The sequence below is a fragment of the Arctopsyche grandis genome, chromosome 10 (assembly GCF_051622035.1).
Source record: "Arctopsyche grandis isolate Sample6627 chromosome 10, ASM5162203v2, whole genome shotgun sequence".
In the NCBI taxonomy this organism is placed as follows: Eukaryota; Metazoa; Arthropoda; class Insecta; order Trichoptera; family Hydropsychidae; genus Arctopsyche; species Arctopsyche grandis.
Genome location: NC_135364.1, coordinates 9,436,299 through 9,455,218, shown reverse-complemented (window position 1 = coordinate 9,455,218; position 18,920 = coordinate 9,436,299). Strand labels below are relative to the sequence as shown.

The following is an 18,920-nucleotide window of genomic DNA, read 5'->3' as shown; positions in this document are numbered from 1 at the left end:
CAAACGGTTGAATGGTATGGGAACGCATACGTGACAGACAGACAAACGGACAAACAGACAAACATTGATTTTTATAAATATATAGATTTGTACATTTTGAGTTGGTGAAGTTATACTGTGTATGTGGTCCATTGTATCCGAGGCATCTTTCAGCTCAACAACAATCGCATATTTTGCTTTAGTATCCACCATATTAATGTACATACGAAACTATGATCAAAATTTATAATCCTTGCCTCCTAGGAGACAAAATCATCGATAATTCGATCTAAATCTGAGAATTCTGCTGCTTAATTTCAATTAAAAGTATTGTAAAAAATACTTGTCTTTCTCGGGTGATTTACGATCTAAAATAACATTATATTATTTCAAAGTCTACAGATCTTTCAGCAGATGTGGCGTTTACTGGAATACCCAAGAAGATTATATGTATGTGTGTATGTGCTCTCTTCAAATAATATTAATATAGTTTGCTGTCAAATAAAATCTATTCATTATTCGAAGGCTTTTAAGGTATATTATTTTTAGCACAGCACGTGACGGCAACTGCACGTAACCAGAAATAATTTTTTGGTACATTCTAAAAGGTGTTTTTTTGCTTTTAGAATTGGTTACACTCTCCAGCGATAGTCAATTTAACAGCTGACGGCTGATTTCTCCTTAGCTTGGTTTGCCAGGTTTTACTATAAATAGACATACGGCAGAACAACGCTTGAAAATTTATTTCGAAAATCGTGATTCAGTTACGTCCATTTTACGGTCGTGAATTGGCCTCGAAGATCGCATAATTCAACACCTTTGGATTATTTTCTGTGGGTCAGTAGTTTACGCCGATAAACCAGCGACGACGGAGGACTTGGAAGTCTTCGCCGCGTTATTGCCGCTATATGGCGCCAGATGTTCGCAAAAGTGGTAGAAAGTTTTCATTAACCAGCAGCGTGGACTAGTGATTAGCATATATGATTTCGACCACAGTGGTCAAGGGTTAGATTGCTGCTGATTGCTGCTGGTGAAACCTTGGTTTGTGACTCCAGGTCGATCGTTTCATATCAGAGTTTGACAATTTATCTGATTTTCATTGAAACGGTTCCAACAAATTGGCAAACCTTTAACCGTTTCTCGCAATTTTCGAGTTTTTCAGCAACTCAAAATTTGACGATTTATATAAAAAAGTAAGTTTACGAAAGTTTATCAAAAATTTGTCAATGTATGTAATGTATCCCATGTTGTTTATTGTGCAATTTTTAGCGATGCACTTGCCCATTGCCCTTGCCCAGAGAAGTTTTTATCGCACATACGTCGACCACCAAGCATCAAATACGACTGATGCTAAAATTATTTAGGATTGTCTGTGGAAAATCGTCACTTGACAACAATATAGCGCCTAAAGCCACTTCTAATATTATATTATAATATTTCTCTGGTCAGGATAGGTTATGTTAAGTTAAGGTTGGCCTTATTCATTTAAGATTTGGTTAAGAGATATGTATCTACTGATGATATTTTGATAGAACTATTATACTTTGACAACATAGTGGGGCGGCACGAAAAAACAAAAATCTATTTATATTTTATTTGTATCGTTGTTACGATACAAATAAAATAATAGTCGACTGCGATTCAAAGGTAGATCGCATGCTCAGCTAGACCGCACACTAAAGTAGCACCCCATGTTTTCTAGATCACGTAAAAACGTGATAAGAGATCGATCTAAGTTTAAATCAGTCAAAATCTCGAGCTCGAATTTTCGCATGATTACAAAACTTCATATATTGTCACTACGTACATAAAGTAAAAAGCAAGAGACTTGATCTATGTTTATTTTTGTGAAAATATTTATGAAAAAAAAAATGTATATCTTAGCAGCCAACACCTATTTATTTAAGGGTCAGGATAGGTTAGGTTAAGTTAAGGTTGGCCCTATTCACTTAAGATTTGGTTAAGAGATATGTATCTGCTGACGATATTTTGATAGAAATGCTTCGACAACATTAAGAGGGCTGTACACCCGAAACCTTAATTTTGTTGCCGTTCCTTTCTTCGATATACATATATATTGAGTGAATGCGATAATATATATCAATATATATATATTGAGTGAATGCGACAGTTGCGCTTCGAACAGATAAAACGTATTTTAATTTGACAAAATCGAGGTTTCGTATTCTCCTATTTTCTCCTCCGAAACTGGACCAATTAAAAAAAAAAAATCATCATCAGTATGAGAAAAATATTTTCTGTGTAACTATGCGCGTATTTTTTTTAAAATCGACCGTTAAATAAGCACGCTGGACTCTTTTCGTGGGTGTAAAAAAGAGGTGATTTTATTGATGTTTGGCGGCTCCTAGCTCCTATAAAAAATAACTAATCAAAAAAATAAAACGATAAATGCAACCCAATGGTAGATATCCATAGCATATTAAAAAATAATTTCTCTAGTGCCATAATTGAGGAAGGGAGAAGTCTAATACGTTTGTATGGACAAGGCACTGGTGTCCAGCCCTCTTAAGGGGCGGCAGGAAAAAACGAAAATTGTAATAAACATTTCCTTGTTACAATACAAATAAAATAATAGTCGACTGTTATGCAAAGGTAGATAGCATGCTAATTTTAGCATAATCACAAAACTTCATCTATAGTTAATACGTACATAAAGTAAAAAGCCAGAGACTGTTGAGAGATAAGTTGACGTTGAAAAATCAAAAAAAAATTTTTGATTTTTTAATGCTTTTTATTATTACGAAATTATGTTCACAATACATCTTATATATATTTTAATAGCTACTGATCTACTGATCATTTTCTATTTTACAATTTAATTTAATTTGGTTAGTAATCATAGTATTATATTATTCTAATGTTAATCTACAGCATAATAGGAAAAATAGCTCAAAAACCTATTTACAATCCTTATAAATGTTCATAATACATCTAATACATAATATTAATTAAAGACTCTCTAAAGTCGATGACTTAAAGCAGATTGTGTTTAGGTAATCTGTGTTTATAACTGAAGGGTATAGACATTTTGATGTAATCACCGAGACTCTTCACAAGTGTTTTAGTATGGTTATTAGTGATTCTTTCATAGAATCTACTGGTTAGTTTGTTGGTAATGTCTGTAATAAACGGAATATTATATATGGCATGTAGTTTTTTCAAGTTAGTATATATGGGTGTATTATAAATTATTTTTAGGGATTTATTTTGTATTACTTGGAGCTTGGAAAGATTAGTATTCGAGGCGTTATTCCATACAGGTGAAGCATAGGTTAATAATGGTAATATGAGCGCGCGATACTTAAAGCAGATTGTGTTTAGGCAAACTGTGTTTATACCTGAAGGGTATAGACATTTTGTTGTAATCAACCGAGACTCTTCACAAGTGTGTTAGTGTATGGTTATTAGTGATTCTGTCATAGAATCTACTGGTTAGTTTTTTATATTTGAAAAATCAAATGAAATTTTTCAAATATAAAAAAAACAAATGAATATCGAACATTTGAAAGCGGTGTAGCCAGTGTAGTGGGATTTGCCAGCGTAGGAATAATCGCCCTCAGCGGGGGACGCGTAGACATTTTCTTTTAGTCGTGCGTGATCGCGGGGGGCGACGGGGGAGTGAAGCGGGTGGGGCTGGTGGGGAGGTGGGCAGGGCGGGGGGCGCATGCGCGGGGCCACGGGAGGAGCACCCTCGTCGAGGTGTTCTCGCTCAGTGTCGTGTCGTTATCGACTGGTCGCGGGTCTCCGAGACCCCGCACGCCACACCCCACCCCCTTTTCTCCCCCCCGTCATGTGCTCCTGTGCCGGTATTCGCGAGTGCCTGTGCCTGTGCCCGTGCCCGTACCCGAACCCGTACCCGCACCCGTTCACCCCCTACTACACAAACACAAACACTACTCTCACATGGATCTAATCACACCGAGCCACTGCAAATATTATTGAGTACGTATCTATTTATTCATTTATACATATATTTCATTTCCATTGAAGGTCTCGTTTGAATTATCTCCTTTCGTTTTTCATTTGTTTTTCGAATTACACACATATTATGTATACAAATAGTATGAAAACAAAAGAATGTTTATTTGGCGCCGTTCAAATGTTGACTGATTTTTCATACTAAGAAAAAGTATTCATACGTTTCATTAAATATTTTTTAAATCTAATATATAGTTTCGAAAGAAACTTTTTTGTTCGTAAAATCCATGACGTTCAATGTAATTAAAAAAACGAATGAATATTCAAATAAATATAATTAAAATAAAACTAATTTAATAAAATGTTTACTATTAGATTGGTCTTGTTTAAGCGGTTTATATTACAAATACCGAGCGAAGCCGGATAAAAACACTAGTATGTATAATATACCTACATATGTGAGAAATCACTCTTCGAATGGTTATTTTAAGTATTTTGATTGAATGTTCATTTTTTTTTCAATCGTTGCACTAATTGTAAGCGTCGTAAACTCAAAAATATCTCGATCATTTTTATCGAGATATTTATTTTTTTAAATTTTTTAAACCGTACTGTATGCAGTAAGGTTTAAAAAAATTAAATTTGAAATAGTTTTAAAATCTTATATGTATTTATATAAAACCGAAACGGCGTCTGTAATTCGAATTTATAGGAATTGTAAATATGTTTTTGAGCTCCTTTTCCTATTGTGCTGTATATTAACATTATATGTATACCAGAATCCGGCGCATGCGCCCCCGGAGCCTTCGCTCCCTAGGGCTTCGCCCCCAGGGACTTCGGATCCTTTGAATCGAAAAAAATCGAATCGGGCGCCTATGAATCGTAAAAAAATAAATCGAATGTGTCGTTTCCAACCAACTAACCAGCCAATGTTACATATGTATATGCAAAGTCTCTTTCGAAATTATATATTAGATATGAATTATGAACATAATTCAGTAATCGAAATCAAATTTTGAAAATCTAAAAGCTTGTATATAAAACCGAAACGGCGTCTGTAATTCTTTTCTGATTCGTTGCTGACGTAAAAGTCGTTTCTGATTGGCTGGATTGGTCAAAGACGTTCGTAATTGGTCGGTCGTTAACAAACAAATTAATATTTTTATTATTTCATTTCCATTTACCGAGCGAAGCCGGATTGCACTACCAGTAGTGCATAAAACTGTTTTTGAATATAATCGAACTCATGAGGTGTATTTTGTGTTTACTGAATACTTAAATGATGTTTATTGTATAAAGGAGTTTAGTGTTAATGTTCAGTTGAGTCTGTTATAGAAAAATGTTCGCATTTTATTGTAAACTAGTAGTTTTACCCCGTCTTCGCTCGGCTTTTGTAATATAAACCGCTTAAACATGGCTAATCTAATAGTTAACATTTTATTTAAATTTATTTGAATATTCATTTGTTTTTTTTATTAAATTTAACGTCACGAGTTCTACTACCCAAACCTTACATACTTACATAAAAAGTCTCTTTCGAAATTATATTAGATACATACATCTTTAGCTGTGTATGTATTTATCTTAGTATTGCTAGTACGTAAAATATTTAAGTTATGCAGATTGTAAGGTTTAATGGAAAGCTCTTCCTTGAAGGTTGTATAAGTAAGATCCAATCATGGATTCTGTTTTTATTAGTTTCACTTGGTTAGTTAGTTGAAATTCCTAACCGTTCGAAATTCACTGATTTTGAACCACGTCCCGATCGTATTTATATTTTAATTAACGACTGATAGAGGTTCGTATCCGAATTGTCTGTCAGATTGACTTGATGACAGCTAACTATACAAACGTGCCTTTCTAGCGCCCCTACGCCGTCCACTGCTGAAAAGTTATAACAGTTATTTCACTCATATAAACTTGATATTACAAGCTTTCACACTTTCTCATGTACATTTTTAATTCACTAATAGTTTATTTGTCGTCATAGCTTAATAATTTTATATATCATACGTATATTTGTGACTAGTTATGTATGTATGCATTTACACACATATGCAGTACAACATTTTTGAGATATGTATTTCATTTTAAGCGGATTTTGGTTTCTGGTAATGCTATTTTGGTATTTTTAAATTCCGGTATAATGTATTACGTTTTTTTTATGATTTCGCTCCATTATAGTGGAGTTCCTATCGACTTTGATGTTTTTTTGGCGTTTCGTATGTTTGTCACGCTATATACCAATTAGAATGCTTTTCACAGGTCCACCAATCTTACTAGCATACATACATAAGTATGTGCCTATATTCTGATTGGAAATTTGGAAAATGCTTGAATTTTCCAAATTTTCACCGTGCTTGTTTTATATCGTTTAAATACATATCATGCTTGTTGATGCTAACGAGATGAAGTATAACACAATCGTCAAATAATAAATAAAAAATTACATGTAACAGTTTGCATTATAATGTATTCGCTGCTTAAATTATTCTGCAGATTGTACAATATTTCAGCAGCCCTCTTCAATTTTGTTGAGTGGATGAAGATATAATAAATAGCTGAAGAGGCGGATGCGCGCTTTACATTGAATTTTATTTGCGAATTTCTTAGAAATATTTAAAAGGAAATTTCAATATCGATATGAAATATGAAATATTTTTATTGTAATGGAATGAATACAAGCTACAATAGTCCCAATATTATACAATACATAATATACTAAAGCTTTACTAAATAAAAATATTATATTTAATATGTAGTATATTATACTACAATTCTTCTACATATGTATGTTCATATACGTATATGTACATACATACATCCAACAGGTGATTTTCAATAAATTTATTGTTCGTATAAATAATGTCTACCGGGTTTGTTTACTATTAGATTTGCTTATGAGCAAACATTAATTTGGAGATTTGTACGTGCGTGGGGAGTACTATACGTGTTCGTGTATTGCAACGTCGAATAATTTTGTGGCCCAATGCGTCCGGGGCAAAGGAGGGTTAAAGGGTGCGTTCGTGTTAGGGCTTTATAGGGATTAATAGGGAGCATATAATCCTAGGAATAACATATCTTCGACGAAATAGCTAAGCGTGCACGGAAACGCCTTATCGAATATGCTCGTACCTTTATATACCCGGAAAGTGCCTCGAAATTTCCCTCGATTTCGTTGAAAAATTCAAATTCTAACGAGACTTATTTTTCTCAATCCACCTTCACGGTGATTATATAGTTACGGTTCACGACAGCGATATAAAAAAAAAAAAATAAAAAAAAAGTAAACGACATTTGGCAAGTCAATTTCTCATTCCACACGTAACTCGCATGGGACTGTATGTGTGTGTGTATGTGTTTTTTTTGTGAGCGGGGAAAACTTTTTTTTACGAGTATAAGCATTTTTACGTCTTTATTTTACAATGGAGACTTTGCAGTGAATGCAAAAACAACCATCAACCCCTTTTCTTGCCTGGAAGGCTTGGTTTCAAATAAAAGAACATCCATCCGCGGCACTGTAGAATAGGGGACGTGCTCCCTTCATTGTACGAGTGTTTTCCTTTTTACTTTGTGCCACACACATACGTATGTATATGTATATGTGTGTGCGTACGAAGGTGCTAAAATTTTGGCCATTATAAATTCTTTTCACTGATATGTCTCAATAGATTGCGAATATAAAAAAACTTGAAAAGGTTTTGTTAGGATTCGTTCAAGTACGAACGTAGATACTTTTTAAATGAGAGGATTCGATTTTGAATTGATCATAACAAAGATTTGTACAATTTTATCTGTAATGAAGTGCCTTGGACCAACTTTTAGGCATAAGTTTAAGTATTCTCAATTGTTTCTACTATTCTCTATGTATGTGTGCTTACTCTGGATTGCAATATTTTATTTTTATTTTAGAAGAAACGGGATTTAGAGCAACGTTATAATATGGTTTCTATAAGATTTCTGTTTTAAATACTTGGCGTTTTGACATCTCAAAGGTTTAGACAGCCAAAATTTTCTTAAGTTTTGATTGTTGGCATTTGAACTAAAATCTATACCAGAAAAAATTATCAAAAAAATACCATTGTGTTCAAGAATGAACACACTGATATTTTTTTGATCGAAGTAATTTTATAAAAATATACATTAACATTTTTTTTTGATAAATATAATAAATTTCTGAGTCGTTTATTTGGAAGGGAATGGGAAATTAGCGTTATTGAGATTTTCATAATTTTTTTAGAATCGTTTTATTGTCTGGTCCAGTGGTTCTTAACCTTTTGAGTGAGCCGCAACCCTTTGAATCTGAAAATATGTTCCCGCACTCCCTTGAAAAATGAGTTTTAATTTAGAGAAATACATTTATTGCAAGATTTTTTTTCTTAGCGCACATATATGCCACTATAGGACACTTCTAACAAGAGCTTTTGAATTGTTGCGCCACAAAATTTTGTGATCAAATCGAATCAAATCTGGCATCAAATCGAGCCTTCTTTGACTTCGAGATGTTCAGACCATGACCTGCACCTTCACAACCATGCACATTGTTGAAATGTTCCAACAACTTTGATGATTTAAGATTGGATTTTGAAAACATCTTGGAACATAATATGCATTGAGGTCGTTGTGAACCATCTTTTTCTGTTGTACAAGTGAATCCGTAACCAACATAATCGTCTTTCTACTAGCGTTTTTTTTTGACATGGCGTAGATTACTACGGTCAATTGAATACTAATTAGAAAGAACGTATAAAATAATAAAAACATGTACTTCAAAAATTTGCGAGAAAAGTTCTTACGCGTGTGTGATCATTATATCCTATTCGGGCTTCAATCACTGGACAATTAAGTATGTGTTTGTTTCTGCAATCGAACTTTCGTGTGTGTACACATGCTAGTCTTAAGAAGTTTTTTGCTATATGCCACTGTCGCAAAAATAATTGTAAACAGTACACCAGTGGAGACGACGGTGTGCAAATTCTCAAAAACTGTCGTTATTTTTTTCGAGAAATGAGGAGAGAGCTTGAGGCGATATCCTGCCATAAATTATATTATTTTAATTATAGCTACCCAAGCGCTTTCGTCACGAAAAAAATTAGCTGATGTCGTCGAATATTAAAATAGTTTTCAAATATCACAAAACTAAATTTATATTGTTAGGAAAGCCTCCCGCACCCCCTGATATGCCTTCTCGCACCCCCAGTTTGAACCACCGGTCTGGTCTTTAAATTTCTATAAAATAAACAACCGAGTGAAATCTTTGTAGTGATAATAATATAGCTTTGAAATAATTATAAAAAATATTATTTAATTTGATTTAGAAGGGGATATATATGTATATTAACATATTATTATATAACACGAGGCTGTGGCTGTAGCGTATTTTTTTGTCTTAAATATTGCCTACTGCCTTTGACAAAGTTGACACCGCAGCTAAAGAATGGATACGGCAGCGAGATATATTTCATTTTTGCATATGTGTGTTTTAAGAAAGAAAGTGGGAAGCGGAAAAAGATTTGAATAATCTAATTTCGCACGAGAGAAGGAAAAGTGCGTGTTTAAGGCAAAAAAACCAAAAAAAGTAGGAAAATAGAAGAAAAGGACGCGTTCTGGTTTTGTATGGCTTAGTGTCGAGACGACTCCAGCTTTAAGTGAATACATACATATAAAGTCGAGCTTTTCTTGTGACTTTCCCGAGTGCAGTTCGGGGCGATGAACCAGCGCACCTGCCGGGAACGATGTTTGCCTAGTAATTCCGTGGGGTTACTGCCCCTTAGGAAACCAGCCCTTTCACCCTCTGCGCCTTTTTATTCGCCCATAATTCACCCGATGCTCATTTCCCGCATTCGGGAAGCGACGGGAGCTGATTGTAACGGACGAGCGGCCACGAAAACTAATCACGGACATGCGCAACACTCCACCGCACTGCATCGTCTCGTTTCGAATATCTATTTGACAAGTGGCTCAACTTCAAACTTGGACGTTTGATCGAGGTATGCTGGATTTGAATCTAAGTCGACGTAAAAAAAATCAATTTTCTCTATATTTTTTAGTGTGTCAATCAGATGTTTCATGTTAAAATGTTAAGAATTATGAGGATCATTTGAGTGTGATGAAAGGAATACGAAGAAGTGAATACGGCGGATGAAACAGTAAATCGTTTTTTTTTCATTATTTGGAGATTTTTGGCATTGAAACGTCACTTGTAGGAGGACGTGTATTATCCAGTTGAAAAATTATTTTTTCCTTTGATAAACCCAATCTTTTTTTTTGTACAAAATGGAAGTACAGTGTTTTTAATTTTTTGATCGTTTGACCTTTCGGATTTAATTGATAATATTTCTTTAACATTCTGAAAAATGTGAAACATATTTTTCCCGAAGGCAAAGTGGATTTGGTCTTTCGCCAAAAAAGTGACTCAAGTCTGGTAGCGAAGAATCGACAAAGTTCTGTCGTTTCCATCTTTGTTTTATTTCTTTAATATAATATAATGGTAAGCCTGAGTTTCGTTTGTGGTTACAATTCAAAGAATGGAAACAGTTGAAGTGAAATTATGAATGGAATTAAATTAAATCAAACTTGTTCAAATGGTCCAAGCACCTTGAGAAGTTTGGCAAACGCTGCCAAAAATAGCTTTATTATATCAAATTTTTCAAGAGAATGTTCGTACATCTGAGAATTGAGATGCCACTTTTTAGATGACTATGTTTAAAATTTGAAGTCTATTTTTTACAATTACATATGCTTAAACAAAAAAAAGTCACCCGATAGATTAAGTTGATGTTGTTCATAAGACGGGCTTGGTAATAAATATATATTATACATAAATTCAACGCGACCAAGTTTATCAAATTTTTATTGTATATGTATGATATAAAAAAGTATATAAAACAGTTCATTAATGAGTCGTTTTTTTTTGAAGTTGGTAAAAACATCACGACTAAAAAATATTGCACTATTATTTTGATACCTGTATTATATATATGTACATTCGTACTAAATTGAAGAGATATTCAATTATACATCCGGTGGTACTGGCGTATGAATCCTTCAATTTTAAATCAAGTTTATCAACATAGACTATATACACACTAAATATGTAAATATAGCTGTAAGGAACTAAGATTGAGTTTAACTACTTATATTGAATTACCTACTAGTAGCGTCAAAGTCAAAGTTAAAATTAAACATATCAAACCTAACGGTGTGGTGTTGCGAATTTGAAGTCAATGCAGCTTTCGCTGGAAATTATCAGGATTTCACCGGCAAATTTACTTTGAGCCGTACTAAACCATCAACACACTCACACATACACATTCATCATTGAGGATTAGTCGTTTCTACAAAACGTGCACGTTCATTAAAATTCAATTTCCGTACCCTCGAAATACATACGTATGTACATATGTATTTAGCGCCTCAACGGGCTACGAAAAGTTCACTAGGATGTTTCACAATTTTCGTACGTGGATGCAGTTCGATCATTTATCTCATCGTTGCATCTTCGTTTTGTAGAATTCATTGGATTGGAATCATACATTTTTTGCATAATTTGAACGCCATACTGTGGAATGTCGGTACGTCTCCAGACCAACTAATCATTGATAGATAGTGTCATTATTGTTTTGTTAATATTATACCTATATATGCGTACATATTGAACATTTTTGGCAATTTTAATGGTGACTACAAGTAACAGAGTCATCAAATTGTGATCGTCAAAAATTACTCGTGTAGGTTGGGTCAATCAGTATGATGTTTATTTTTATATAATTATACAATGCCGTGTTGCATTCGATGCGTTCAGGCGAAACGCAAATACAGGGGATATTCATGGTGATTTAATGGTTCAGCGAATTCTTCCGTACCATATTGTGTATCACATTACCCCCTCGGCTTGATTAAACTTGCACTGTCTCCTTAACTAACGCGTGTTGGTTTGTAAACTGTAGTACCGTTTCGTTAATTGGATGAATTGATTAAGGGATTTCAACCGGGTTGTCTGCCGTAAGTACATATTATAATTTTTGATTGTACGGTTGGATGCGGTGGAAGTAGATTTGTTCAAGTACAGATATTATGTAGTAGAGAAAGTGTCCAATTTTGCTCGGGCGTAAGTGTAAATATGTGTAATAAATATTGATCTGTGTCTGTCGAAATAACGCGAGAAAAATTGCCGATACTATAATAGGCATATATGTATGTATGTATGTAGGCTGGATGTCATCGACGACCTTTTGACATTTTTCATTTTATTTTTAATATGGAGTTAAAAATATTGGAATTGAGAATTTAAAAAAAAAGTCCTCAAAACTACAAAACATCAGCAAACTGTTGCGGCAATTGTATGTATGTACATATGTATATCATCAAAAATGTTGTATTACATTATTGACCGTATTGTAGCGTGGACGTGTAGAGTGGTTTCCGATATCGGAGTGACAGACGTAGCCAGTATTAGTAGAGGTAGTTTATTGTTCTTGGTCCGTCGGCCTACCGGCTCCGAATGAATCACGGACCAAAAACCCAGAATATACACTCGACACAGAGAGATCATTGGTCGATGGGTCGCGAAACCTTATTGGCTGTTGTATACAGCTTGTTCCTACGTCGAGGCCTTTTCGGCGCGAGCGAGAGATCAGGTGATCAGCGCTAGTAAACCAGTGGTCAACGAGCGCCAATCACCTAATCTCTACGTTACAGTATTATGTTAATTTCAAATGTATATGAAACAAATATGTATACATACATTGGAACTTAGACATATTTGTTTCCTAGTTTTTTTCCATAAGTGACGAATAATTTTAAATTTTTTAATACATTTATATTTATATTGTCAATGGATGAAAATACACTCATATTTAAGACTGCGAATCATATCAATATGATTGATATCATATATCAATATGATTATGTTTTCATGAGATAAAAAACAATGCCGTCGTACTTTTATAGAGGTTCTATTAGATAAGAATTTTCTTTTTATAATAGCAGGAGTGACGAATCATCCCAAATACACATTAAGCACACGCCCAGGGCCTTCAAAATTATAATTCATTGCTTTAACTCAAAGAATTTCTTTGAATTCAGCAAAAATCTTTGAATGTGTAAAAAAATGGGTGTCATTTATTTGAAGATGGTCAAAATTAAATTATGCCTAGGGTCCCCAATCCTCCATGTGTGTATGTATATGTACATTTGTATGTATGTATGTATGTATGTACTTACGGATAGAATTTGATATGGCTGCAAATACATAGTTACTATTTTTCGCCGTTGGCAATGAAACAATAGCGTATTGACTCGATTCACTTATGCGCGTCTGTGTGTGCGCAAAGCAACTTTTTCCAAGTCGAATCCTCCCCGGGTGATCAACCCTTAATAAGATTTATGTTTTCACTTCGAAACACGGCGGGTACCGGTACCTGCAATTCTCACCGGAGATATCGAAGCGGTTTCGGTCGACCGCATCATTCCTGGATCCACCAACTCCATCAAACCATGCTTCGAATTCGCAGCCCAAAAAAGGGTGAGGTGGTATTTTTCTTCTTCCTGAGCCTCCTCCTCCTCCTCCTCGGCAAATGACAGGGTGATAAACGTTTATCGGCAGTTGCGTTTTGCAAGTGTGTGATTTCGACATTTGAAAAGGTCGAAAGTCTGAAGAATACACTTTATGTACATATGTTTATATTTAGATATACATTTGAATTATTCTTTTCTCTTGGGGTGTCGTTGTCTCCTCGCAAAATCTTGCTATAGGCCAATCTTCTCTCACATATTGTATGATATTTACAGAACGTACATATGATATTTATAGAACGTAGCCTCGAACGATATGATGGTTGAAATCGGTTGACATCTCGGGTTTATAATACCTATATATGTAGTATACATATGTATATGAATACGCAATTTTGACACGAATTGTGTATTTTTATTTTTAGGTTCTTGTATGAGAATTCGATGAAAATGGGGTGAAAATGTTTTACGAGGTTTGAATTGATATTTATGTGAAATTTTCTTATTTTTTTATGGCGAATACGCGCCCTATTCGTCATGGGATAAAGATTGAGATCTCGTCAGTTGGACATTGCGTTTAGCTTTTCTCCACAAAACGCTACAATAGGAGCAAAACTACCTCACTTTGAACGCGAGAGCAAATTTGCATACAAAAGAACCCTCGCCAGTATGCTAGGTGTCGCCAAGCAGTGGTTTCAAACAATGGATTCTGTTTAGTTATCATTTTTGAATATGTTTTGCATTTTCTAAATTAAATTTTAATTTTGATTCGATTACCTAGTATTAAAGTACAAATAAAGTAATTATTAATGAATTAATTTATTTGTATGTAGTGGAGGTTGATGTAAAGTGTTTTGAATTTAATATAACATCCGATGTATATACAGTTTTTGAATACTCTTTTAAGTTGATTGTACATATGTATATATCTATAGTTTGGAATAGATAAGTTTTGTTTTAAAAACAAATTAATAAATTAAATTGCGGAACAGAGACCATTAGTTCAGTACGCGTGTCGGTTTGAACAGTCACGTTGCACCTCTCGAAAAACCCTTAAGCTCGGCTGGATGCCGTTTTAATTTTTAGTTGCTCTCTGTTCCCTTTTCGAGATTGAAGGTGCCTCTGTATTTCTACACTTTGCATGTGACCGCATTTTAAATTGCAAATTGGTAAGAATCTGTTTTTCGTAGGGGGAGATTGTTGAACGTGATTTTTTCTGAATATAAAAGTTGCAGTGAAACAAAAAAAAAACATAGATAAAGTAAAAAGAAAAGAAAGCGTCGACCTTCTTTGCGCAATCTGAGAATGTGTATTTTTTATTAATAAGAAGAAGGTCCTACTTGAATTTAAAAAAATCTCTTTTTAAGAGTATTTCAAATATTTGCTATTTAAGGTACATACTATATAGATACTTGAGAATAATTTTCATTACAGCGGAAATTGGGAAAATTTATTTAAGCTTAAGTTATTCCGAAAATTGGATTTTTATTCTTGACGAACCTAAATATAAGTCTACATATGTATATATATATATATATATATATATATATATATATATATATATACACATATATGTATACATATATACAGGATGTTTGTTGCTAGATGCAAAGACAAAGTTTGTTGCTAGATGCAAAGGTTTGATCATCCAGTAATATACATATGTATGTACATATGTATATCTTCACGAATAGCGTAGTTCTGTGTCAATGTACAAATCAATTCCAAACGCCCGAGATAAAATACGCAAAATATTATTTAACGACATTTTAATATATTATATCTCCCATCCGATGCGATGCGATGTTGCAAATACATTCTTCCGACCGTTATCATCGACACGTTCCTGGCATATTTTCTTGTAATCGAAAAGGCATATGATATTAAGGGGGGGAGAGGCAGCGTCGATGCGCGCATGCATGGATACTTTAGTATTATTATTATTATTATGGGGGCGAGTTTGAGATTGCTTCGAGATGAAAAACGGGGATGGGAATAGTTTCGACTATGGGGTGGCGTCGTTAAGTGAAAAGCGTAGAATTAAAAATTCAACGGGCGAAATTGCCCATTTGGTCGCGATTAGCACAAAATGGCGCGTCGCGAGTCGCCTCAAATTGGGCAAGTTGCGGCCATTAGCGTGCAGGTGGCGCCCCCATAATTAAATGGCGCTAACAAGTGGGTGCCGTCATCGCCGGTGACGAAACGTGCGATGCACAATACTCCAATTGCAGCAGGGGGACGATAGCCCTTTGTCTGATCGCATCTTTTGGAATTGCATTGGATATATTTAATAACTGAGTCATCGGCCATGTGCGTGGTTTTAGTTTCACCCCTCCCCAAAAAAAGATTTTGGGTAAAATAATTAAATATTCATAAATATGTGGGATTTAGTTTTATAGCTCAGAAGAATGCATGTATGAATGATTAGGTTGGTATGCCTGGGTTTGTTGTGGCTCTCCGAGTATTATACAATGTTATAAACGTCCATGTTCTTACAACCAGATCCTACACATAATATTTAATCGAAGTTATTGAAACAGTGGACAGTTGTAACAAAAAATATTTATCGTGGGCGAAGAAATTTTCTTTCTTTTTAATATAAAAAAATTCCACAATCGTAATATAAAGAACACAATGTATAAATAAGGTATAACGAACCAATTATTTTTAATAACTTGAAAAAACAGCATCCCGGGCAATGTTTTCGTAACGGTATACATATGTATAATCGTATTATTTTTACAAAAGGTCATTTTTTTATGAAGGGGGGGGGGGGAGGTAATCTTTCAACTTTCAGTCCCGAAAATGTAATTTGTGCATATTTTAATTGTTGCTGTATATAAAGGTACAAATGTATATATTTTATTTTATTTATTTTATTTTATTGTCACAAATCAATACACACTCGCCATTACAGATTTGCTCCAATGCGACGGGTGTACGTTAATGAAATACATAAACAATCAGAAATCAGAAATACAGTAATACATACATATACAATCAGAATATATAGAATATAACAATTAATCAGAAATAATAATCATAGTGACATCTATGGATTTCAGATTACTGTGTATAATTAATACAAATTATACAGATTTTTGTGACAACAGGATTAGATTTTTTAATACCAATTTTCAGGAACCGTTTCAGCAATGATAAAAGATAAAATTGGCAAACTCTGATAGAGAAACGATCGATTTGGAGTCACAAAACCCCCAAATCTAACCAGCAGTGGCGAGGACACGAACCTATGACCTCAGTGATGCTAAATATATACGCTATCACTAAGCCAAACTACATATGTATGTAGATGCCACAGTTTGTTCTCTTCTCCTATGGCGGGTACCAATTTGATGGTTTCGTCAATTGTTGCAAGGAGCGTCCAGGTCCTCAACCATATTTCTGGATTTGTTGTATCTAAAATATGCTAATCTGGTTGAGGGATTGTTTAATTTGATATTGTAAATGTGTTCTAATATTGTATTTCTTTTTATATATTAGTCTATTAGTTTTATATTCTATTTTTATCTTATTTAATTTTTATGAACATGTACGTTCCTTAAATGCGGACGATATTTGTAAATCAGAAATACGGTAAAAGTCGGAATTCTCGACAGGGCGGAAGTATTGAAGCAGGGAATTCTCGACAGGGCGGACTTGGAAGTGAGGCTCGGTAGACCCGCTCCTTCCCGTGATTGATTGCTCTTTGCGACTAATCTAATATTGCCGTGCCCTGAATTAACTCGACTTTTACCTGATGAAATACTCCGACATACTGCCTGGTTCGCATATAATTTCGGACGGTTGGGCAGCGTACGGAAATATTCCACATATTGCGAATGGAATATACACGCATTCGTTTGTGGTTCAATACTAATTCATCTAAAGATGAATCAAAACGGGCACGCGTTGTGCCAAATTGACACTTCATCTTTCTTTTCACACGCATTCACATATTTTTCACATTTTGCGTATGTATTATGCACTATCATTTGGATCCACGAAATTATAACCACTTTTACCGGAATTCGGAATATTTTCGTACGCTGTCCAACCGTCCGAAATTATATGTGAACCAGGCAGTATATGTCGGAGTATTTCATCGGGTAAAAGTCGAGTTAATTCAGGGCACGGCAATATTAGATTAGTCGCAACTTCTTTCGTTCAATGTTTTAATTCAAAATGTTTTCGGTTCTATTTTGGGTTCCCATTCGTCCTGGACCCCGTGCTAGTGCACTTGTTGCATTTGTCTAGTTGTAGCGCTCTTTGAGATAGTCGATAACTACTTATTTGATTTGTAGCATTTGGACTGTATAAATAGGACTTGTTTTTAAACGTGATACTTTTTATGGATATCAATTGATGTTTGTTCACTCTATTCCGATTATTATTGGACAAATATGTGTCACGTTGCTCACCCCCATACTAATCTCAAAAATGGAGACTAAGCACGATTCTCCCTAGAAAAATGGTTCCCAAAAGATGCACTAAATTGCACTGAATAGTAGTGCAGTTTCGAGAAGTCATAATTTTAAAAGGCGCTCAAAAAGAACTTACGCAATATAATTCCACAAAAAAAATGTAAGCACCCTCGGATAAAATACAAATACCCCTTGACGTTTTTTCGAATTCGATTGCTTTAGTTCTCCTTGAGCATCTTTGAAAGTTATGATGTCTCGAGAGTGCAACTATCTCGAGTGCATTTTTCCGGTCACCAGAAAAATGTAAATGAGATCACCAGCAGCCGGGTGGGAAAAATAACAATAGCTATTATTATAACGATACTTCGTGATGTTCGTATGTATATATGTATACTCTTTCATACACTGAGTGTTTCAATACATGTACAATACATTTGATATATTGCCTATTTGAGAATAAAGTTTGTCTGGTTTCTTATTATGTATTGTTTAATATGCTTATGTGTCCTATTGTTTTTTGATGCATTTGAATTCATTGTGAATTCAAATATATACATACACATGTATGTCCATATGCTGTATAATAAAGTGGAAAAGTAATGGATACGTATACTGCATTTTTATTCTGCACTCTGAAGTGCTTTCAACCGTTTAGTGCTTTGTTTTAAAATCCTCATTGCTAGATTTATATGATTATTTAGTGTGCACAGAGAGAATGAGAGCTTTTAAAATTGTTTCGTTTTAATTATTTTTATTAGTGTTTTTAATTGTATTCGGGTATATTTTCTCGGTAATGATTTTGCGAAATTGTTTTACGATAGTGACACTCTACTGTGTAATTACTTTTAATGGCATGAATATCGTTTACTTTTGTGGTTATAAAAGTACGCGATTTTATTAGTTTTTTAACTAGATCCTCGTTCTGGAAATTTTCGCAATGAAAAAGTCTGCAGACGTAATTACAGTCGGCTTAAGTCGGCTTAAATGTCTCGGAAGATTCGTTTTATCAGTCCACTTCAAACAAATTATATTTTCTTATTACGATAAAATTGTTCGTCGGGT

General features: G+C 34.3%; 2 protein-coding genes across 3 annotated transcripts in view; one reads left to right on the top strand and one right to left on the bottom strand.

Moving 5' to 3' along the window:
- LOC143917831 (uridine phosphorylase 1-like) overlaps window positions 1–18,920 on the bottom strand; it is a 348,253-nt gene that overhangs the window by 100,688 nt on the left and 228,645 nt on the right. The window lies entirely within an intron of this gene.
- SP2353 (EGF like, fibronectin type III and laminin G domains protein pikachurin) overlaps window positions 3,711–18,920 on the top strand; it is a 203,169-nt gene continuing 187,959 nt past the window's right edge. The window contains exon 1 of one of the 2 annotated variants that reach the window (XM_077439423.1): window positions 3,711–3,942. The gene's annotated coding sequence lies outside the window, so the exon portion shown is untranslated. The remainder of the gene's footprint in view (window positions 3,943–18,920) is intronic. The other variant, XM_077439424.1, reaches the window with a different exon arrangement.